This window comes from Gopherus evgoodei, chromosome 11 (genome assembly GCF_007399415.2).
Source record: "Gopherus evgoodei ecotype Sinaloan lineage chromosome 11, rGopEvg1_v1.p, whole genome shotgun sequence".
In the NCBI taxonomy this organism is placed as follows: Eukaryota; Metazoa; Chordata; order Testudines; family Testudinidae; genus Gopherus; species Gopherus evgoodei.
This window is the reverse complement of record NC_044332.1, coordinates 75,959,042-75,982,889: the sequence shown is the minus strand read 5'-3', so window position 1 is coordinate 75,982,889 and position 23,848 is coordinate 75,959,042. Positions and strand designations below refer to the sequence as shown.

At 44.7% G+C, this 23,848-nt stretch overlaps 1 long non-coding RNA gene across 1 annotated transcript; it reads right to left on the bottom strand.

The window, feature by feature from the left end:
* Nucleotides 1–5,204: 5,204 nt before the first annotated feature.
* LOC115659970 lies at nt 5,205–23,275 on the bottom strand. Its single transcript, XR_004002680.1, has 3 exons — nt 23,265–23,275; nt 21,498–21,502; nt 5,205–5,321 (listed from the first exon to the last, which is right to left on the bottom strand). It is a non-coding gene; the product is annotated as an uncharacterized LOC115659970 (long non-coding RNA).
* Nucleotides 23,276–23,848: the final 573 nt, after the last annotated feature.

Here is a 23,848-nt window from a genome sequence, read left to right as displayed (position 1 = left end):
CTCGCTTTATATTTATTGTTGATTACAAATATTTGCATTGTGAATAACAAAAGAAATGGTATTTTTCAATTCACCTCATACAAGTACTGTAGTGCAATCTTTTTATAATGAAAGTTGAACTTACAAATGTAGAATTCTGTACAAAAAAATTTTGCATTCAAAAATAAAACAATGTAAAACTTTAGAACCTACACTCCACTCAGTCCTACTTCAGCCAATCGCTCAGACAAACAAGTTTGGTTACAATTTGCAGGCGCTAATGCTGCCCACGTCTTGTTTACAATGTCATCTGAAAATGAGAACAGGCATTTGCATGGCACTGTTGTAGGTGGCATCGCAAGATATTTACGTGCCCGATGCACTAAAGATTCATGTGTTCCTTCATGCTTCAACCACCATTCCAGAATATATGTGTCCATGCTGATGACCGGTTTTGCTCGATAACAGTTCAAAGGAGAGTGGACCAATGCATATTCATTTTCATCATCTGAGTCAGATGTGACCAGCAGAAGGTTGATTTTCTTTTTTGGTGGTTTGGGTTTTATAGTTTCCTCATCAGAGTGTTGTTCTTTTAAGACTTCTCCACCCCTTGTCCCTCTCAGATTTTGGATGGCACTTCAGATTCTTAAACCTTGGGTCGAGTGCTGTATCTATCCTTAGAAATCTCACATTGGTACCTTTTTTGCGTTTTGTCACATCTGCTGTGAAAATGTTCTTAAAACGGACATGTGCTGGGTCATCATCTGAGACAACTATAACATGAAATATATGGCAGAATGCAGGTAAAACAGAACAGGAGACATACAATTCTCCTCCAAGGAGTTCAGTCACAAATTTAATTTAATGCATTATTTTTTTGACGAGCATCACCAGCATGGAAGCATGTCTTCTGGAATGGTGGCCGAAGCATGAAGGGGCATATGAATGTTTTTAGCATATCTGGCATGTAAATACCTTGCTGTGAGCTGGGGCCAAGGGGTTCACAGTGTGGGAGGTGGCTACAGGGGTGAAGGGTGCAAGCTCTAGGAGGGAGTTTGGGTGCAGGAGGGTGCTATGGCTGGGGCAGAGTGTTGGGGTGCAGGAGGGGGCATGGGGTGCTGGCTCTGGGGGGTGCTCAGAGAAGGGGCAGGTGCAGGAGGGAGTTCAGGATGCAGGAGAGGATATGGGGTGCTGGCTTTGGGAGGGAGCTCAGGGCTGGGGGTTGGCATGTGGTGTCCAGCTGGGGGGCACTTTCCTCAAGTGGCTCCCGGGCGACAGCACAGCAGGGCTAAGGCAGGCTCCCTGCCTATCCTGGTCCCACTCAAGCACATTGGCACCTCCTCCCTATTATGAGTCGGGCCACCCCCTGTCAGCCAGTGGTGAACCACGTGGCCATGCCACTCCCGGAAGGGGCCAATGTGCCCCTGCAGCCCCTGGGCGGGCAGGGTGGGCAGAATGCCCCTCGCTGCAGGCACCGCCCCGCAGCACCCATTGACCACAGATCCCTGTTCCCGGCCAGTGGGGGCAGTGATTACAGGCAGGAGCAGCATGCAGAGACTCTTGCCCTTGTGTGGTTAGAGAGGTTGAAGTGTTCTCCCACTGGGTTTTGAATGTTATGATTCCTGATGTCAGATTTGTGTCCATTTATTCTTTTGCGTATTCTTCAACCTCTCTAACCACTCAGTGACAGAATTGAAGGTGGCAGTTTTGCAACAAAAAACTTCAAAAACAGACTCCAAAGAGAGACATTTGAACTTGAATTAATATGCAAATTAGATACAATTAACTCAGGCCTAAACAGAGACTGGGAATGGTTGGGTCATTACACTAATTGAATCTATTTCCCTGTGTTAAGTTCTCCTCACACCTTCTATGGGTCATCTTAATTATCACTTCAAAAGTTTTTTTTTTTTTTCTCCTGCTGATGATAGTCCTCTCACTTGATTAGACTCTTCCTGTTGGTATGCATACTTCCACCTTTTCACGTTCTCTGTATGGATAAATATCTCCTGTCTGTCTGTTCCATTCTATGCATCCGAAGAAGTGAGCTGTAGCCCATGAAAGCTCGTGCTGAAATAAATTTGTTAGTCTCTAACGTGCCACATATCAGAGGGTAGCCGTGTTAGTCTGGATCTGTAAAAGCAGCAAAGAATCCCGTGACACCTTATAGACTAACAGACGTTTTGGAGCATGAGCTTTCGTGGGTGAATACCCACTTCCTCGGATGCATGTAATGGAAATATCCAGGGGCAGGTATATATATGTGTGCTAGCAAGCAAGCTAGAGATAACGAGGTCAGTTCAATCAGGGAGGATGAGGCCCTGTTCTAGCAGTTGAGGTGTGAAAACCAAGAGAGGAGAAACTGGTTCTGTAATTGGCAAGCCATTCACAGTCTTTGTTCAATCCTGAGCTGATGGTGTCAAATTTGCAGATGAACTGAAGCTCAGCAGTTTCTCTTTGAAGTCTGGTCCTGAAGTTTTTTTGCTGCAGGATGGCCACCTTAAGGTCTGCTATAGTGTGGCCAGGGAGGTTGAAGTGCTCTCCTACAGGTTTTTGTATATTGCCATTCCTAATGTCTGATTTGTGTCCATTTATCCTTTTCCGTAGAGACTGTCCAGTTTGGCTGATGTACATAGCAGAGGGGCATTGCTGGCATATGATGGCGTATATTACATTGGTGGATGTGCAGGTGAATGAACCGGTGATGGTGTGGCTGATCTGGTTAGGTCCTGTGATGGTGTCGCTGGTGTAGATATGTGGGCAGAGTTGGCATCGAGGTTTGTTGCATGGATTGGTTCCTGAGCTAGAGTTATTGTGGTGTGGTGTGCAGTTACTGGTGAGAATATGTTTCAGGTTGGCAGGTTGTCTGTGGGCAAGGATTGGCCTGCCACCCAAGGCCTGTGAAAGTGTGGGATCATTGTCCAGGATGGGTTGTAGATCCTTGATGATGCGTTGGAGGGGTTTTAGCTGGGGGCTGTATGTGATGGCCAGTGGAGTCCTGTTGGTTTCTCTCTTGGGTTTGTCTTGCAGTAGGAGGCTTCTGGGTACACGTCTGGCTCTGTTGATCTGTTTCCTTATTTTCTCATGCGGGTATTGTAGTTTTGAGAATGCTTGGTGGAGATTTTGTAGGTGTTCGTCTCTGTCTGAGGGCTTAGAGCAGATGCGGTTGTACCTCAGTGCTTGGCTGTAGACAATGGATCGTGTGATGTGCCCGGGATGGAAGCTGGAGGCATGAAGGTAGGCATAGCGGTCGGTGGGTTTTCGATATAGGATGGTGTTAATGTGACCATCACTTATTTGCACTGTGGTGTCAAGAAAGTGGACCTCCCGTGTAGATTGGTCCAGGCTGAGGTTGATGGTGGGGTGGAAGCTGTTGAAATCATGGTGGAATTTTTCCAGAGTCTCCTTCCCATGGGTCCAGATGATGAAGATGTCATCAATGTAGCGTAGATAGAGAAGGGGTGTGAGTGGACGAGAGCTGAGGAAGCGTTGTTCCAGGTCGGAACTAAAACCCCTCCAACGCATCATCAAGGATCTACAACCCATCCTGGACAATGATCCCACACTTTCACAGGCCTTGGGTGGCAGGCCAATCCTTGCCCACAGACAACCTGCCAACCTGAAACATATTCTCACCAGTAACTGCACACCACACCATAATAACTCTAGCTCAGGAACCAATCCATGCAACAAACCTCGATGCCAACTCTGCCCACATATCTACACCAGCGACACCATCACAGGACCTAACCAGATCAGCCACACCATCACTGGTTCATTCACCTGCACATCCACCAATGTAATATATGCCATCATATGCCAGCAATGCCCCTCTGCTATGTATATCGGCCAAACTGGACAGTCTCTACGGAAAAGGATAAATGGACACAAATCAGACATTAGGAATGGCAATATACAAAAACCTGTAGGAGAGCACTTCAACCTCCCTGGCCACACTATAGCAGACCTTAAGGTGGCCATCCTGCAGCAAAAAAACTTCAGGACCAGACTTCAAAGAGAAACTGCTGAGCTTCAGTTCATCTGCAAATTTGATACCATCAGCTCAGGATTGAACAAAGACTGTGAATGGCTTGCCAATTACAGAACCAGTTTCTCCTCTCTTGGTTTTCACACCTCAACTGCTAGAACAGGGCCTCATCCTCCCTGATTGAACTGACCTCGTTATCTCTAGCTTGCTTGCTAGCACACATATATATACCTGCCCCTGGATATTTCCATTACATGCATCTGAGGAAGTGGGTATTCACCCACGAAAGCTCATGCTCCAAAACGTCTATTAGTCTATAAGGTGCCACGGGATTCTTTGCTGCTTTTAAGGTGCCACAAGTACTCCTGTTCTTTTTGTGGATACAGACTAACATGGCTGCTACTCTGAAACTCTGCCTAAGTGAGCAGCATGATGGAGCTGCTTTGCCCAAATGACCACCTTTGGCTGGTATTGGAATGCAAATCACTTTGGTATTGGGTGCAGGGGTAATAAATTGTTATTACCTTTGCTGTGAGAGTCGAGGACAACAGAACTGCGTTTGGCATGCCATGATTGTGGGTGGTCACCCTCAACTGAATTGCACTCACTAAGCAGGGACTAGAGATGTCTCCAGTGAAAAAGATTGGCTAACGTGCCTTAGTAGTGAGGCTCCTGCATTAACTGCTGAAATCACTGAAAGCCCTGTTAAGTGGGGGAACCTCAAGCCATCACAGAGGCTAGAGCTGAATAACGCAGCGGGTGATGGTGCAGCGGCAGAGTGATTGATGGCATGGCAGCTAACGGTAAAGTAGATGTTGGTACAGCGGCAGGAGTGGGCAGCGACAGATTGAAGGGTGCAGTGGCAGCTGCTGTGGCTGTGTTCGATGCCTTCCCCCTGCCCTGGGGTAGGAGGTGAACTCATGCAAATGCATCTGTGCACTCTGGGTCTTTACTGACCAACGGTGACAACTGTGAGTGGGGTGTGGTGGAGGGAGAGGGGAGTGGCATGTTAAAGGAACATTTGTTTGTCGGACTTTCACACCACAAGGTGAGAAGCTGAAGTGAAGGACTCTGCCCAAGGGACTCTGGGGTGGGTGTTTTGCTCATGGTTATTTGCTTGCAAATCACCTTTGTGGCATTTTCCCAATTAATGCTGGTTTTATTTTATTATTATTAAAAGTTTTCTTTGCTATACACTGACTCAGTGCTTGCAAGAGAAGAGGTATTGCCTCTTAGGGATGGCTACACTTGCAGCTGTACAACACTGGGGGTTAAACCTGCCTTCATACAGCTGAGTAGAGAAAGGGCTGCAGTCTGGCCACACAGACAGCTACCAGCGCACTGTCATGGCCACCTAGTGCAGCATCTGCGGCGGCATTGGAAGCGGTGCATTATGGGCAGCTATCTCAGCTTTCAAGTGGCTGCAACGTGCTTTTCAAAAGAGTAGGGTGGGGTGGAGTGTGACAGGAAGCGTGGGGGAGACAGAGAGTGGATTTTTGGAGCCGACACTCTGTCAGCAGCTGCCTTGCAAGTTCCAACCCCCTCCCCTACCCCTCTCTCACTCACTGAAAGCACACAGCCCTCTTTGCTTTTTTCCTCACAGACCAGATAAGCAGCTGCTCCGAAATGGACCCCCCGCCCACTCCCGCCCGCTGCACTGTTTCTCTCCTCAAGCCCCTTCCTTCCCCTTCTCTTCAAGCAAACACTAGCTCTGGGCGTTCCAAAGGGAGCTCATTCACAGCAAACAGGAGCTGTGTTTGTTTTTTTGATAAGCAGGTCCTGGAGCCCGGAGTTCACAACAAAACAAAGAGAGTTATCTTTACTTAAAAGGATTATGGGAAGGTTCCAGAGGTCAGTTACAGCGTAGTAAGATTATTCCCTGTTTACACTGGCATCCCAGCGCTGCAGCAGCAGCGCTATTCTCTTTATGCCTCTCGTGGAGGTGGAGTACAAGCAGCGCTGTAGCCAGGGAGATACAGCGCAGTATGTGCCTCGCCAGTGTGGACGGGGAGTGAGTTACAGCGCTGTAAAGCCACCACCAGTGTAGCCAAGGCCTTAGAGCCACCATGGGGGGTGGTTAATTTTCCCAGATTACTGGGTGGGGGCTTGAGCCTGTTCTGTACTATATTGTTAAGAAGCCCCCCCAGATACTGAACCTGGCCCTTGTTGCTGCTGGCTCCACCTGGCAGAAGGGTTACGAGTGACAGATCACTTAGACCTGAAGGTGAACTCATGAGGTTAGAAACACCCCAGTCAAAGCCTTACTATGTATGTGGAGCACTTGCCTCATCTGAAATTCAACCACTCCAGGGGGTGAAAAGTAGCAAAACAGCAATTCTTTAACAGTGTAGTCCAGCACCGCTCAACAGTATTAGGAACAAAAGAGAGAGAAAACCTGGGCCATTGCATTTTTAGCATCTTTCCAACATTAAATGTTTCCACCCATGTTTCCCCTTTGTTTCTTGCTCTTAAGGAAGTTCTTCCTAGCATCCTGTGTGTTACTTCTTTATAACCTTTAACATTTCTCATTGAAACATTTTTTTTGAACATATAAAAGCAAATAAGAACAGAATGGTAAACTTTAACATGAAAAATGAAATGTAACCGAGCGACATACCACAAACACATTGGGTAGGAGGCATTCCTGAACACAGATGACAAATATCCCCAGCCAATAGTAGGCAGGAACATAAGAATGGCCCTACTGCATCAGACCTAAGGTCCATCTAGCTCAGTATCCTGTCTTCTGACAGTGGCCAGTGCCAGGTGCCCCAGAGGGAATGAACAGAACAGTTAATCACCAAGTGATCAATCCCTTGTCACTCATTCCCAGCTTCTGGCAAACAGAGGCTAGGGACAGCATTCCTGCCCATCCTGGCTAAAAGTCATTGATGGACCTATCCTCCATGAATGTATATAGTACTTTTTTGAACCATGTTATGGTCTTGGACTTCACAACATCCATTGGCAAGGAGTTCCACAGGTTGAATGTGCATTGTGTAGAATAAATACTTCCTTTTGTTTGTTTTAAACCTGCTGCTTATTAATTTAATTCGGTGACCCCTAGTTCTCGTGTTATGAGAAGTAGTAAACAACACTTCTTTATCTACATCACTCATGATTTTATAGACCTCAATCATATCTCCCCTTAGCCAGCAGTGTATTACAAGGCCTAGGCCCAGTGTATTACAAGGCCTAGGCCTAGGACAGCTTGTGACCCCTCCCCAACTCTGCCCCTTCCCCAAATCCCTGGCCCTCCTCCTTCCCCAAGTGTACCGCACTTCCCTTCTCCCCCCTCCCTCCCAGGCTTGCCGCGCGAAAGCGCTGGTAGGGAGGGAGAAGTAAGTAGCGGTGTGCTTGGAGGAGGCAGAGCAGAAGTGAACTGGGGCCCACTGGTGCAGGGAGTAACCTGTGGGGGCCAGAAACTGCTCCCCGCCCCAGCTCACCTCCGCTCCACCGCTGCCATTCCCCAAGCAAGCTGCAACTCCCCTTCTTCCCCCTCCCTCCTAGGCTTGCTGCGCGAAAGCCCTGGGAGGGAGGAAGGGAGGGAGAAGCGAGTAGCAGCACGATCGGAGGAGGTGGAGCAAAGGTGAGCTGGGGCCAGCGGGCGTGGGGAGTGAGTCGGGGGGGCAGGGAACCGCTCTCTGCCCCAGCTCACCTCCACACCACCGCTGCCATCCCCCAAGTGCACCACAACTCCCCTTCTCCCCCCTTGCTCCCAGGCTTACCACAGAGGAGCAGAGGTGAGCTGGCGAGGGGGGGGGGGATTTTTTGAGGCCCTAGGGGTGCCAAATTTGTTAATCCGCCACTGCCCTGAGTCATCTCTTTTCCAAGCTGAAAAGTCCCAGTCTTATTAATCTCTCCTCATATGGAAGCTGTTCCATATCCCTAACAATTTTTGTTGCCTTTTTCTAGACCTTTCCCAATTCCAATATATTTTTTTTGTGATGGAGCAACCACATCTGCACACAGTATTCAAGATGTGGGCGTACCATAGATTTATATAGAGGCAACATGATATTTTCTGTCCTATTATCTATCCTTTCCTTAATAATTCCCAGCATTCTGTTCACTTTTTTGGCTGCCGCTGCACATCGAGTGGATGTTTTCAGAGAACTATCCACAATGACTCCAAGATCTTTCTTGAGAATTCTGGATGCTGCAGTATGAGATCAAAGTTTCTAGTTAGAACTCAGTAAATACCACAAAAAGCTGCCTTATTATAATTGTTTATTATTTGTATTACTGTAGTGCCCTAGTTATGGACCAGGTGCTTTAGAAACACATGTTCACTTGAAGTCATGGAAAATTTACTTGTGCCCTTGTTGTGTTTGCTCTTCACTTGAGTTGTGCTGACACAGTGTTCATCCAATGAGAATTTCGAAGTCACATGTAAGCGTTTATGCAGAAACCAGATGTTAAATATAGACAGGCAAGTATTTGTGCTGAAAGGGCTTATGCACTTCTCCAATTAGGAAATAGAAACAATACCACATGACTCATTTGAGCAACCACAACTAGCTGACACATCTCGCATAGTTAACGATGCAAATGGAACTCTTGCAAAGAACTGCTCACAATCAAACCAAACAGTTGCCCCAAAAACTTAATCACAAAATCAATTTGTTAGCTAGTTCTGAATAATTAGTAAATCAAGGAAGTGCTCATCTGCTGCCCTGTCACCAAGCAAGTAAAATGAAGCTATGAGTGTCCTGTAAATGAAAGAAGAGATGACAGAATACCAGCAGGACCTGCTATGGACATCCATACTTCCTTACCTAAGCTGGACATCTCTGATGTGAAACTTTGTCAATTGCTCTAAAGAAATTCTTAATATACAATTGTGACATTACTGGCATAACCAGTGACCATATAAAGCATGGTTGCGACTATTGTCATATATTTGCAGCAAATATTGTACAAAGGTTGTCATGTAAGGTGTCTATGGAAAGGTTATGATTTGCTAATGATGATTATGCCATCTGTGTGTGTGTGTGTGTGTGTGTGTGTGATTTTTGTAGTTAAAGTTATGAATACTGGCTATGTACTTGTATATCAATGTATTTTGATTCTGCAAATTAAGTGCTCAATCAAGAAACACTTAACTGATAGTGGATTTTGGGAGATGCCAAACCACATCTGAGTTTTCCTGGAAACATTCAAACTAATGTGAACAATTGCATCAGTCTGCAAACTGAGTCATGCATGGACATGTGACTTGCCCATGTGACTCCAAACTCCATTTTTGTTGTAATTTTCCACAGTAAGAAAAAAGAGGTGTTCTTACACCTGGAAGAGATTATAAAAGGCTGTTGCCTCATCTCCATCTTGTCTTCAGTCCTGCTTCTTGCCTCTGGAAGGACTTTGCTACACTGCTAAACTTTGAACAAAGGACTAAATGACCCATCCCAACGGGGGATGTACTCTAGAGACTTAATTTGAACCTGCAGTTTATTCCATTACTGCTACAAGCCTGAACTAAGAACTTTGCCTTTACTGTATGTAATTGTTTCTATTTAACCAATTCTAGCTCTCATCTCTATTTTCTTCCTTTTATGAATAAACCTTTAGATTTTAGATTCTAAAGGATTGGCAACAACGTGATTTGTGGGTAAGATCTTGTATATGTTGACCTGGGTCTGGGGCTTGGTCCTTTGGGATGAGGAGAATGCTTTTTCTTTTACTGGGACATTGGTTTTCATAACCGTTCATCCCCATAATGAGCAGCGCTGGTGGCGATACTGGGAAACTGGAGTGTCTAAGGGAATTGCTCGTGTGACTTGTGGTTAGCCAGTGGGGTAAAACCAAAGTCCTCTCTGTCTGGTTGTTTGGTTTGCCTTGGGAAAAACCCCAGCCTTGGGCTGTACCTGCCCTGCTTTAAGCAATTTGTCCTCAATTGACTCCCTCATTTGGGTCCCACCAAAGCCAGCATCATTACAACAATATCTGCCGATTTTCTCTTATCTGTCATGCCAGTGATATGAACACAGAACTCCAGCAGGTTTTGAGGCCTCAATCCAATGCCCTTTGAAGTCAATGGACAAAGTCCCATTGACTGATCTTTGTCTTAACCATGACTGCCCCTACCAGAAGCCAGGATAACTTTCTAGTTGTCCAGGTGTTCTCCCACCACTGGAAACTGGGAAGAACTAGCATCTCATTTCTTTTATAATACAATACAAGACACATCTTTTTGACCAGGTCTATCCCATGGCTACAGAATAGGGTAACCAGATGTCCTGATTTTATGAGGACAGTCCTGATTTTGGGGACTTTTTCTCACATAGGTACCTATTACCCTCCACCTCCTGTCCCAATGCTTGACACTTGCTATCTGGTCCTGGTCAGCCTACTACAGAAGAAATGCTAGCAAGATGGTTCCTTCTCCAAGCAAATCTATGGAGAAGAGCAGAGAAATGGTCCATTCCTAAACAACTGACACTTTTCTTAACTGTTCTGTTGCTGCCTAGATACCCCCTCTCCTGTTCACTGGCCTAGTATGAGGTTGTTCAAGATTGGGGAAGTCTGCCTTGCGACTTTACACAACTTTGGGAAACTGGGCCTGAGTCTCCTTTGTGTGCTCTGCATTGTGTGTTGGACCCACTCAGACAAACGACCAGGAACAAGGCTTTATTCTGTAAAGAACATAGAACAGGATTACAGTCCAGCAGCCTCCTCTTGTTGGCTACATGCTCCCAGCTCAGTCAGTGCTGAGACCTGCTGGGGGGGCAGAGGGTACCTTGTACAACACATGCATTAGACATCCATGAATATAGATAGATCACATATATAATGGCTTGCCACATAACTGATATTTATAACCTGGTTGCACTCTATTATAATAATAATACCAAGCATTTTTCATTAGATCTCAAAGCACTTTAAAAGGAGGTCAGTTTCATTATCACTATTTTACAGATGGGGAAACTGAGGCATGTAAAATTAAGCAACTTGCCCAAGGTCACCCAGCAGGCTAGGGGCAGACCTGGGACTAGAATCCAGATCTCCTGAGTCCCACTCCAGGGCACAAGCCACTAGACCACATTGTTTGTCTCTTGACTTGTACTCCCTCTTTATAATATTAATAAATACATAATTAATAGAATTAATAGTGGAAACAGCCTCCCAAAACTGTCATGAAAATTTACCAGACCAAGCACAAGAGTTGCTTACCTGCCCTTTGCCAGGATGATTGATGCTAATGAAAAAAACCCCATGATGCTTTATTTGCCTATCTAAAATATTATTTGCCCTGAATGAGTAGAATTTTACAAGGCTCAATGGAATTGAAACACGTGGATGTATGTTAGTTGGTCCTAGGATCTGTTTACTTGATTCTTTGTTGTGAGAGCCATCTTGACTAGGAAAATCAAAGTGAAAGGGGAACTGGAGAAGGGTTTGAAAATGAGCCTTCTGGTGTCAAGGTTTTCTGTGATAGGCCCAGTTTTATCCACCATTTTTTCATAATGAGCTGGAAGAGGGAGTTAACAGCCTATTAATTACATTTGCAGACAATATTAATGAGGAAGTATTAAGAACAGCAGCGAGGATGAACACACAGAATGAAAGGCTCTAGTGAGGTTAGAAATATGGCCACAAAATAATAAAATGAGACTCAACTTGGAAAACAATGTAGTATGTGAAAAAAGCCAATGCATTTGTGAGCAGCATCTGCGTATCAGTGCTTCCTTCAGAAACGCGAACCTGCCAACCTCCCTGTAAAGCACAGGAGTCCTACTCTCGGAAACCAACACTTGAACTGGAAAATCTCTCCAGCTATTCCCCAATCTCCAACTTCCCAATCCTGTGCATAATAATAATAACAACAATAATAATTAATAATAAATAACAAAATGCTTAAAAATCACGTAGAAAGTGGTTAAAACTAAGCTCCAACAATTTATGATCCCTGCTGACATCCTGGTTGCTTCACAATCAAACTTCGGAGAGGGAAGTAACACAGAGTGAGCCCTGGTAGTACTGCTGAATAACCTCCTCATGGCAATCAGTACAGGACATATTTCACTGCTTGTACTACTTAACCTTTCAGCATCATCTGACCCAGTGGATCACAGGGTATAAAAGTCCTGCCTGCATGAAATAGCTGGAATAGACAGCACAGCATTTCATTGGCTCCAATCATTCTTCTCCATCAGAACCCACAGAGTGGCAATGGGCAACCTTTCCTTTTCCTGATAGGCCCTCACCTCCAGAGACCTGAAAGGATACATGCTGTACTCCCCTCCTCTTCAACATTGACATCAGACAAGTGGTGAGATATCAGAGGATCCACTACCAACAAGATGCCAATGACACTAAAGCTGTCACCAACCAGAGTGGATGATCTCGGTGATCCGGCTGTCCTCCTGGCCTTAAACTCTCTGGCTATGGATTACGGTAATTCACTGTTGCTAAGGCTGAAGGTGGAAGCCATTAAGAGGCTTCAAGGTGTGTAGAATGTGGCTGCTTGTCTTCCCAGAGAAACTGTCCATTGTGAGTCCATCACCCCTTGCTGGACAAAGAACTAGACAATAGGGAAGAATCCTGCAGTGGCCATGGGATGATGGATTGGATAACCTGATATACTTTCCCCAGCTTTAGTTTCTATGGGAAATTAGGGCAATATCCCTTTTTCAAATGGTACAAATAAGCTTTGCACTTAAAACTTCAGAGCTAAAGAGGGAGAGTCATGCAGCGTGGGGTGGCCTGTGCTTTCCTGATAGCTGTGAAATTAATTAAGGATAAGGAGCAAAAAATGTAAATCAGTGACATGCTATTGAATCTAGGCTCCAAGACATGAATGGATGGGTTATGACATCACTTTTTAGGTAGGATCAGAAATGCAATGAAAATTCCTTCCAAAAGTTTGAGATTCTAATGAGGCATCTGACTGACACCACATAATTCTTCTCAGGAATGCTGCCAGCCAAGGAATAATCTCTGGAAAGATAAGGGCCAGTGGGTTATTGTGAAATGCTACCTCCTCCCCCGCCAAACGGGATTAGAAAGGAATGTTAAAATAAATCAGATAAAGGGGAAGTAGATACCCTCTTTGCCTGAAAGAAATAACCTTCTAAGGCTGAAGAGAAAGGTAGGACTCAATATGGCCAATCCACACTGGATATTGTCCAGGAAAAATGCACTATCTGAGGAGGGTCACTATAGACCAGGTGGAACACATAACAACTATTGGAGTCTGTTTAAAACAAACTTGGAATCAGAATTTAATTTGGTTTTAGTACTTAATCTATGATGTAGATTCCAACTTTGTTTGTTTCCAAGATGTTGGTTTTATTGAGCTAGATTCATGGTGTAACATAAGTAAGACAATGGAGTTAAACCAGAGAGGAATTTGGCCCATTCTCTTACGATGTTATGGCTAGATATGGACTTCAACCAACACTCCAGATCTGAACACCCTTCAACTTTGCAGAAATCTGAAACCCAGACACAGGTCCAAATCCAAATATTAGGGCTTAAGCCCATCTCTATAGTGACATCACTGAGTTTGTTTGATTTAAGTGCTTTTAAACGTCATGACTGATTTTTTGAGCTGGGTGAATTATTCCTTGAGAATAATATTCAGTATGAATGTTTGCATTTTAAAAATTCTAATAATTATATACGAATAACCATCTTTATTTGACAACCTGTAACTTTAAAAAACTGTGGTGTGTGTGTGTGTGTGTGTGTGTGTGTGTGTGTGTGTGTGTGTGTGTGTGTGTGTGTGTGTGTGTGTGTAGAAAGAGAGAGAGAACAAAGCCAGACATTTTTGTTCAGTGAAACAATACAGATATCTCAGCACTACTATGTATTAATCTCAACTACAGCAGGAAATGTCATCATTCCAAACGTGCGAATGTTAGCAACCACTACCATTGTCTTTTATTTTTTTTGTTTTTTTTTTAATACAAGGGTTTTACACAGACTTTCGCCACCAGAGGGGAAAAAAGCTACATTTTCATTCTCACCGTTTGGAGCTCAAAATGTAGCAAGCTGTAATCAAAAACTTGAAGCCAGAAAAGATAAAGATATATGTCACTTGGGTGTGTGTCTGAGATCACTATTTAAAAATAAGATGTTTTGAAACAGTTCAAACTAGAAAACAATATCTTGTGCCCAGGACAAACTTTGCACATACCCAAAAAGACAAATACAAAAATAGTTTGTGCAATGAAGGGAATAAAATTGTTTGAGGATTGCAGAATATAGATGTCAAGTGTCAGAGGGGGAGCCGTGTTAGTCTGGATCTATAAAAAGCGACAGAGTCCTGTGGCACCTCTTTGTTGCTTTGTACAGAATATAGATGTTGATACAGACCTCAGTCTAGCAAGGCACTTAACCACATGCTTAACTTTAAACAGGTGAGTAGCCCCAATGACCTTAATGAGAGTACTCATGTGCTTAAAATTAAGCACACACTTAAGTGTTTTGCTGGACTGGGACCTAAGAAGACACCAACTCGAAATCTAGTCAGTTAAAAACAAATGCTTTCAGGTGGCCCCTACCAGTATTTGTGGTTTTACCATCATGTTTGCCTGTTTTTTAAATGTTTTTCTTTGCCCTGTGGCTTGTGTGAATGATGCATCCAAACTACAGGGAAAACCAGCTGAAGGTTTTAGACCATAAATGACCTCCATATTCTCCCTTTGACCCCATATTGCAACATCAAGTCTTATTCACATAAGTAGTCACACTGACTTCTATTTGTGAGTAAAGTTACTCTCCTGTGTGTTTGCAGCTTCAGACCCTCATAGTAAGGAAACTGTGACACTCCCCAGACACAAAATGTTGTCAAATACACAAAATAAACAAACAGAAAAAAATGTTTTTTTTCCTTTCTAATAAGTTTTAGTGGTTTTAGACGTTACTTATAATAAGAATAGACAAAACATGTTCAGCGAGATGTGATTTTAAATTGATGCTGTCCCTTAAAATTTGGGGTTTATGGTGGGTTGTTTTGTTTTTTTTTAAGAAAAGAAAACCTGTAAAAGGAACCAACTTTTTAAAGATTGTGCTATCTACCCTGAGACAATCCATGATTTTAGATGAGTGGCCTTAAAAAATATACTCCCGTATTCTACACTGATAGCCAGAATCATTGCAGCCTCTTTATTATCAGCTGTAGTACTTTGGATCATTACTGTAGAATGCTGTAGTGCTATTTATAAGGATTTCATGCAGTATGGCCCTGATTCAGCAATGCACTTATTCACATGATTAATTTTAAGTGTGTGCTTTATTCCCATGTCATAACGGGTCATGTATGTGGATGAATTAAGCAGGTGCTGAAGTGTTTTACTGAATAGGAAGGGTATTATTACTAACATGCTTAAATTTGAGCATGTGTTTAGGTGCTTTGCTAGGTCACAAAAAATAAAACGCTGTTGCAACTATGGGCAACACATGCAGAGGCATTACAGAGCAGAGCAGTGCTGAGAGATTCTCTGTAAACGGCTTTAAGGGGCCATACCTGGAATACTGTATTTTATTCCAGTTTCTGAAACTGAAGAAATCACAGAAATCATGTGGAGGGAAAGCAGAAAATAGGAACAAAATGTGTTAACCATATAAGGAAAGATCCAGAATAGCCCCTTCCAGTGATGACCCTTAAAACTTTTCAGTTGCCTTAGCTTATTAGCTAAGTTCAGGATCTACAGTAGTCTGGTTCTTCATATGGCAAACACTGAGATAACCTTATATAAGGTGCAGCTTGAATGCTTTAAGGGTAACTCCTGTCCCATGTTCAAAGCACCGTACAAACATTCACTATTTAATCTTCATAACAGCCCTGTGAGGCAGGGTAATAGCATTATTATCCCCAGTTTGCAGACAGAGGCACTGAGGTGAAGGGATTTATCTGCAGCCCAACAGCTAGTCAATAATTGAGCCGGCGTAAAATTCAGGGATGAAATTCCGCCCCGCTGACGTCAACAGGCGTTTTGCCGTTGACTCACTGGGGAAGGATCTCTGTTCAGACTCTCTGCTCTATGCTCAAGCCTCCATCCCACACCCCTTCCGTAGTAAAAGAGCTAGGTATGCCGAGATGGCTAAATGATGACTCAGGGCTTGATCCTGCTCCACTGAAATCAATGGGAGTTTTGCCATTGACCTCAATGGAGATGCCTACGCTGCAGCTGGGCGCAAGCCTCCCAGCCAGGATCGACAGACTTGTGCTAACTTGCTGAAAATAGCACTGTGGACATTGTTTTAGAGGGGCAGCCGTATTAGTCTGTATCAGCAAAAACAATCAACGAGGAGTCCTTATGGCATCTTAGAGACACACATTTATTTGGGCATAAGCTTTTATTTGGGCATACACCCGCCTACTGGATTTTCCACTCCATGCATCGGATGACGTGGGTTATCGCCCATGAAAGCTTATGTCCAAATAAATTTGTTAGGGCTTGTCCACACCACCAAGTTTAGTTGACAAAACTTAGGTCGACACCCAAAAGTTGACAAAACAAAAATTGCCAAAGGGAGTTCACACTTGCTCCCTCTGTCAACAGATCATGTCCACACTGAGGACACCATCATTGACAGGGTGAGCAATGCACCATGGTGCTGTATCGCACAGTGCAGTGTTGTGGGAAGGACGAGCTGATCATTGCGCATCTTGGGATTCTCTCTGAGTTCTCTCACAGCCCCCTCAGCTGCTGAGAGCAGCATCATGAGCAGCTCTGTGAGCTCTCTGTGCTGAGGCATGGCAGAGCAGAACTACAGCCTGTCCCCCTCCCACTGCAGTGGCAGTCTGCCTGCTGCTGGGTCCCTAGTGCTGGACAGAACCGGAGCACTCCAATGATTTACTGTTTGTTCCCCAAAGGGAGCAGCATATAGATACTTCCCAGAGCTATGAAAGGGGAGGGATCCAAGCCTGCAGGGCAGCAGAGACCAAAACACTGAGCAGAGCACTCAGGGCAGGCATCGTGGGATACTGGCGGAAGCCAGTTCTGTCAACAAAACAATCAGCAGTGTCTACACTGGCTCTTTGAGGACAATAAAGGGAGGGGAAAAGTCTCTCATAGGGCGTTTTTTGTGACAAAAGTCCCATGGTAGTGTGTGCGCTCTTGCTGTTTTGTCACCAAAAGGCAGCTTTTGGTGACAGAACTTGGTGGAGTAGACAAGGCCAAAGGATATGTCTACCCTTAGAGAGTTTTTGCGCTATAAGTTTCACTGGTGATAGGGAACTGCTGCTTTGGGTACTCACTCAGTTCCTCAGGCATCAGAGAGTTTATACCTGATGAGAGCAGCTCTGCACAGGTACCCCACAGTGCAGCTCTCTCGATAGGTCTTGTGGGAAGGGGGGTGTGTGAATGGAAGGTATTCTGGGTCCCTGCTCAGTGCCCCGTGCCTCCCTGCTTCATGTCTCAGGAGCCCCGTTACTTCCTTGTTTCTTCCCTGGCATTTTTTAAGAAACTTCCTGCTGTCTGGCTGCTTTCCCTGTCACATCTACAAACAAAGGGAAAGGAAGCTTCAAACTTCCCGGGGCTTACAGGGGGAGGGGCAGACGTCCCTGCGTCAGAGCTGTGGATATGTTGGCCAGAGCGGTCACTTCTGGAACTGGGATATCCTCCGGAGGCCAAAAGGTGTCTGCACTGCTAGAACATGTCTTCACTTTCACAGCAGGGCAAAAAAAACCAAAAACAAACAGCAGTAAGAGCTGTATGCCTCTCGTGAAGGTGGTTTTCTTTTTGCAGTGAAACTTAGTATAGATGCTCTCGCAGTTTTAGTGCAAGAAAGGGACTTTTTGTGCTTTAAATGGTAAGTGTAGACATACCCTAAGTCTCTAAGGTGCCAGAAGGACTCTTTGTTGTTTTTACTGTGGACGTTGGGCTTGGCAGCCGGCTCAGGCTCTCAAACTCTCCCAGCTCCCCTGGTCTGAGCTCAGGTGGCTAGCCCAAGTCTCAGCTGGAATGGCAACGTCCACACTGCTATTTTTAGTATGTTATCTTGAGCTAAACTAGCATGAGTCCAGGTTAGCAGGGCTGTGAGGCTTACTCCCAGCTGCGGTGTAGACATACCCATTGGGAGCAGGCTTGAGCCCGAAGAGCGTGTTCCTGCCAACCCTACTGACAGTAGAGCTTACGCCGGGAAGTCAGTGGGGCAACACCTAATGTAAGCACTGTGCATGGTATTGAGTGTTTACAGGTTCAGGCCCCAAGGGAGGATATGAAAACCATCCATTTAAGGGTATAAATACCAATGCAGTAGAGGGATTGCTAATTATGGCTCAAGGAAGACATAGCGAGCAGTAACAAGATGAATTAAGAAAAGGTAAGTCACATTAAGTCCAAATTCTGTCAAAAACTTGGAGATGATGCAGGGAAGAGCCATAAAAATGATCTGAGGGCTGGAAAAAAAAAAGCTGTATAGTGAGACACTGGAGCCATTCAGTTTAGCTTATCAAAAAAAGGATTTATTACTGTGCATAAGTACCTCCACTGGGAGAAAATACTGGGTATCAAATGGCTCTTTAATCTAGCAGAGAAAGGCAACACAAGAACCAGTGGGTGGAAGTCAAAGCCATACCCATTTAAATGAGAAATAAGGCACTAATATTTAACCTCAAGGAACAAACTACTAAGGGGAGTGGTAGATTCTCCCTCTTATCAAGAAAACTGTCTGTCTTTCGGGAAGATTTATTTTAGTCAAACACCAGGTAGTGGGCTCAATACAGGAGTAACTGGTAAGATTCTCTGGCCTGTATTATGCAGGAAATCAGATTAGATGATCTCATGGTCCCTTCTGGCCACAAGATGTACAAATCTATATAAACAAAGATGGACTGTTGTGAAATTAAGAGCCAGGTGTGCCAAAGTACAGAAGAGAAGACTGCACGAGATTTGCCACATTCTAATTCTGGGCATATGTAGTGATGCTGTAGCTGTGCTGGCCCCTCCAATTTTTTTTTCTCCTCCTCCTTCTCCCCTCAATGACTGGAGAGGTGTTAACAGGACACTTCACCTTGAAAATGAGTGAACTGCTTATGCTAAACTATCTGTTCCACCTTGTACTTAGCTGTGATTCTCAGAGTGCATTTCTCAGACCTGCGGAAGAGCTCTGCACAAGCTTAGAAGCTTGTCTCTCTCACCAACAGAAGTTGGTTCAATAAAAGATATTACCTCACCCACCTCGTCTCTCTGCTTCTGGGGGAAGAATGACCCAAGCACCTCAGCAAAGATTAGTTCTCCTGCACTCACCATCTAGGGTTACGTCTTCACTACCTGCCGTATCGGCGGGAAGCAATTGATTTCTCGGGGATCAATATATTGTGTCTCATCTAGATGCGATATATTGATCCCCGAAAGAGCTCCTATCGATCCCGGAACTCCACCAACCCGAACGGCGGTAGCGGAGTCAACATGGGGAGCCACGGATGTTGATCCCGTGCCGTGAGGACGGTAGGTAATTAGATCTAAGATACTTCGGCTTCAGCTACGTTATTCACGTAGCTGAAGCTGCGTATCTTAGATCGATTTCCCCCCGTAGTGTAGACCAGCCCTAGGACTTAAACTATCTTCCAAAAAGATTCTGCAGGGTTCCCATGCCAGACACGTTATTAATTATTATGTCTATAGCACCAAATGTGTGCTAGTCACTTTATAACCAAATAAGGGAAAACATGTCCTGTCCCAAGGAGTTTACAATTAGAGATCCAGTCCTGCAGACTCTTACTACTAAGTGTAATGCTTATTACTGTGGCCACGTTCCTTAGTGCTTTCAGGATTGAACTCCAAACAGGCAACATATAGACAAAGGATGGGAGGTGGAATACAACAAAGAGCAAGAGACTGAGTGGAGGAGTTTGGTATGTGTCTTGTTAATTGCTTGTTTTTATATTGTGTGTGTGTGTTTTTTAAATGAATGATTGAATGAGGTAAGCACTAGGATTTGTACGTGTCCTGGAGGAAGTGCATTCTGAGCAGGGGACTTGAAGGAGGAATGGGTGGCGGGATGGGAGGCTAGGACAGTTTGTTTTACTGCAGAACTGATTAACTTAATAGAGCTGGTTTACATTAATTACCCACCTCCTGAGCCTGTTATCAGTTTGTTCTCTAGTGAGTATGGACTCTTCAGGCCCATGTCTTTCTAATCTCTGTGAAGTGCCATACAAAGTTAGTGCACTAGCTCTCGTTTTGATAATAATAGCAGCAATAATAATTAATACCAAGGCCAAAGATCAGACTTTTTTTTATGGTATCACATAGAATATTTCCATCTTCCCAATCCCCAGTGAAATTGGCACTGTTTTAGGTTAAAAACTGTGATATGAGGCTGAAAGAAGGTCTCCCTCTCCTCCCTTCCACCTCCACTGTACCCACCTACCACCAGAAAGGCCTGGGTCTGAGGGGTTGGATTCCAATATGACAACAATCCCTCCTTTCAAGTAGAATCTTTAGACTTCTGCTCCAGGGAATTTGGAAGTTGAACACAGCCAGGAACAAGCCCCTGTTCAGCTTTCTATAGATACTGCACGTGGCCCCCCTGGAAATGATTTTGGATGTTGTCACCATTTCAGACTGGTTAACCACAGACTGGTTAACCACAGACTGAAAGGCTGGTAGCACAGACCCATACCTTAGGTTAGCCAATCAGCTACCTGTAACCCAGTAATTTATACTAAAAGAAGTAACTGAAGAAGAAAATGATAAAAGGTCTGTTATATACTGTGCTAAACTTCATAGATTTTTAAAGGGGCTGTGGCAGGGCAATGACTCACTGGCACGGTGCCTCCTGCTGGCTGTCTGGGGAATTAGCTCTTTCCAGCCCAGAGCGCCCTCTGCAGGCCGGTGGCTCTCCCAGACCCTGGTGCCCTTTGTCCAGGGGTTCTGCTCATCACTGTACCCCCTCACTCTGGGTCTCCCCTCCCAGGAAAACCCCCAACCCTTGTGCCTTATTTTTCATTTGAATTTGCCTGGATTTAACTTCCGGCCACTGGCTCTTCATGTTTCTCTTCACTAGATTGAAGAGCTCTTTAGTATGGGGTATACTTTCACCCAGTGTAGGTATTTAATCACATCTATTTTAAAACTCTCAATTCACTTTGCAAAATTTGACTTTTGGTTCAGTGAAATACAGTTTTCTATGGTGCGTCACTTTCTAATTGTAGGTGTCAAGCAATAATTTGAAAAGCAGCAGGATGCATTATTTATAAATATTAAAGATCAATAATAGCAGTTGGTTGCAATTAGTTGTCGAAGCCTTTGAAAATTAATAAGAATGACAAATTGCCGTGCCAGCTGAGAGACGTCTGCAAAGCTGTATCCTTGACGATGTCCAAGAATGAGGGTTTGGTTGTTCTATTTTTCAACATAAAACCTTTAACCATAAATCACACCCCAACTGAAATTAAGGTGAACGGAGCCCTCAGCAGGCAGCTCTAAATAATATTTCTCATTTATTTATTTTAAAATGTTGGCTCACTGGTGTAGGCTATTGGATGCATATCTTGTTTTCATAAGGGACCGTCGGTGACTGAAGCTCTACAGTATTATTCTATATATATTGTTATGCAAATATGCAGGACACTTGCTGAGCAGACAAAATTGCAGTTCATTTTACAATGACAGAACTTTATTAACCAACATGGCTTAAACCTGATCATCCTCTCGCTTATATCTGGGTAACCCCATTGACATCAATGGAGTCACGCGGGTATTATAATGTGATGAGAGGAGAGTCCTGATCTTTCCTCTCACCCCTTGTGGTCCCCCCGTCTCCATTCTCAGTCTTCTTTGCTGTGGATAACACCCCCATCCTCCCTCAAGCCCAAGAACACAACCTTGGGGTCATCTTTGCTTCTGCCCTCCCATTCTCAGTGGTACCAGTCAGATGACAGAACAAGGAGTAATGGTCTCAAGTTGCAGTGGGGGAGGTCTAGGTTGGATATTAGGAAAAACTATTTCACTAGAAGGGTGGTGAAGCACTGGAATAGAGGTGGTGGAATCTCCTTCCTTAGAGGTTTTTAAGGTCAGGCTTGACAAAGCCCTGGCTGGGATGATTTAGTTGGGGATTGGTCCTGCTTTGAGCAGGGAGTTGGACTAAATGATCTCCTGAGGTCCCTTCCAACACTGATAGTCTATGAATCTCCCCCTACGTCCAGGCTGTGACCAAACCCTGCCTTCTTCCTTTACCTCTCCAGAGCGCTCCCTCCTGATTGCTCCATCCCTTGCCAGTGATCTGGCCTGCTACTGCCTCAGATATTAACCTCTTCTCACTCCATCCTGCCTTCACATCCTTTGCTTTGCCCACATCACACGCCACTTCACTGACTCCCTGTTGCACTTTGTGTCAGGTTCAGACTTCCCCTTCCGTGAGCGATGTAGTTACCTGACCTAACCCCGGTATAGACAGCACCATGTCGACGGGATGGCTTCTCTTGCTGACATAGCCAATGCCTCTTGGGGAGGTGGAGTACCTACGCCAACAGGAGAACCTCTCCTGTCGGCATACGTAGCGTCTACACTAAGCACTACAGCAGTAAGTGTGGATGTATCCCACACACCTCCTGGGTGTGGGTTCTGTCCTATCTAGTGGCACCGAGACCACTTAGAGAGAGATGAATGAGTCTGCTCTACAGCCTTAGCTAAGAGCCGCATGGTTTTTACCTCATGCAGTAGAGGCTCACGCATTTAGCTCCAGAGGTCCCAGGTTCAGTCCTGCCCGCCAACAACCGGGGTCTGTCGGCATTACATAGACAAGCCCTGAGACTGCAGCTCTGTCTACAAAAATGAGTGTGCCTTCTCCTCAGTTAAAAACACAGCCAACTAATCGTTCACATGCAGTGTCTGAACTACCAAGGTGTATGTATGTGTTTCTAAATGGATTAAACACGTTAGCCTATTTCTGTAATGCATATCCTTCCTCGCCTCTCCCTTTCCCTGTGCTGGGTCTCTTGTCGGTCCTGTTCATCAATTAGTCTGTAACCTTTTTGGAACAGGCCCTGTCTTCTCTATGTTTTCTGCTATGTATCTAGCATTCTTATGGGTGCTAAATTTAACAATGGTTGGGCAGTTGGTGTGCTGAGATGGCTGCCCATCATGCTGACCAACCCTCCGTCTGTCTGTATCCATCCACTGTCTCTTGTCTTACACTTAGATAGTAAGCTTTTGGGGGCAAGGACTGTCTTTTTGTTCTGTGTTTGTACACAGTGGGGTCCTGCCCCACGGCAGCACGGTAGTAAAATAAATAAGCAGCAATATTAATAATCCTAATAATAGTATTGAGATGAAATGGCAGATGTGCAGGTGTCACTGTTGCCCTAGAACATAAGAACAGCCAGACAGGGTCAGACCAATGGTCCATCTAGGAAGTATCCTGCCTTCTGACAGTGGCCAATGTCAGGGCCATCAGAAGGAATGAAGAGAACAGGTCATCATCAAATGATCCATCCTGTCTTGTCCAGTCCCAGCTTCCAGCAGTAAGAGGCTTTGGGACCCCTGGAGTATGGGCTTGCATCCCTGACCATCTTGGCTAATAGTCATTGATGGACCTGTCCTTCAGTAACTTATCTAATTCTTTTTTGAACTCAGTTATAGTTCTGGCCTTCACAACATCCCCTGATGATGAGTTCCACAGGTTGACTGTGCTTTGTGTGAAGTACTTCCTTAAGTTTGTTTTAAACCTACTGCCTGTTAATTTCATTGGGTGACCCTGGTTCTTAGGTTATGAAAAGGCGTAAATAACACTTCCTTATTCATGTTCTCCACACCAGTCGTGATTTTATAGACGGCTATCATATCCCCTCGTAGTTGTCTCTTTCCCAAGCTGAACAGTCCCATTCTTTTTAACCTCTCCTCCTATGGAAGCCGTTCCACCCCCTCCAATCATTTTTGTTCCCCTTTTCTGTACCTTTCCCAAGTCTAACATGATTTTTTT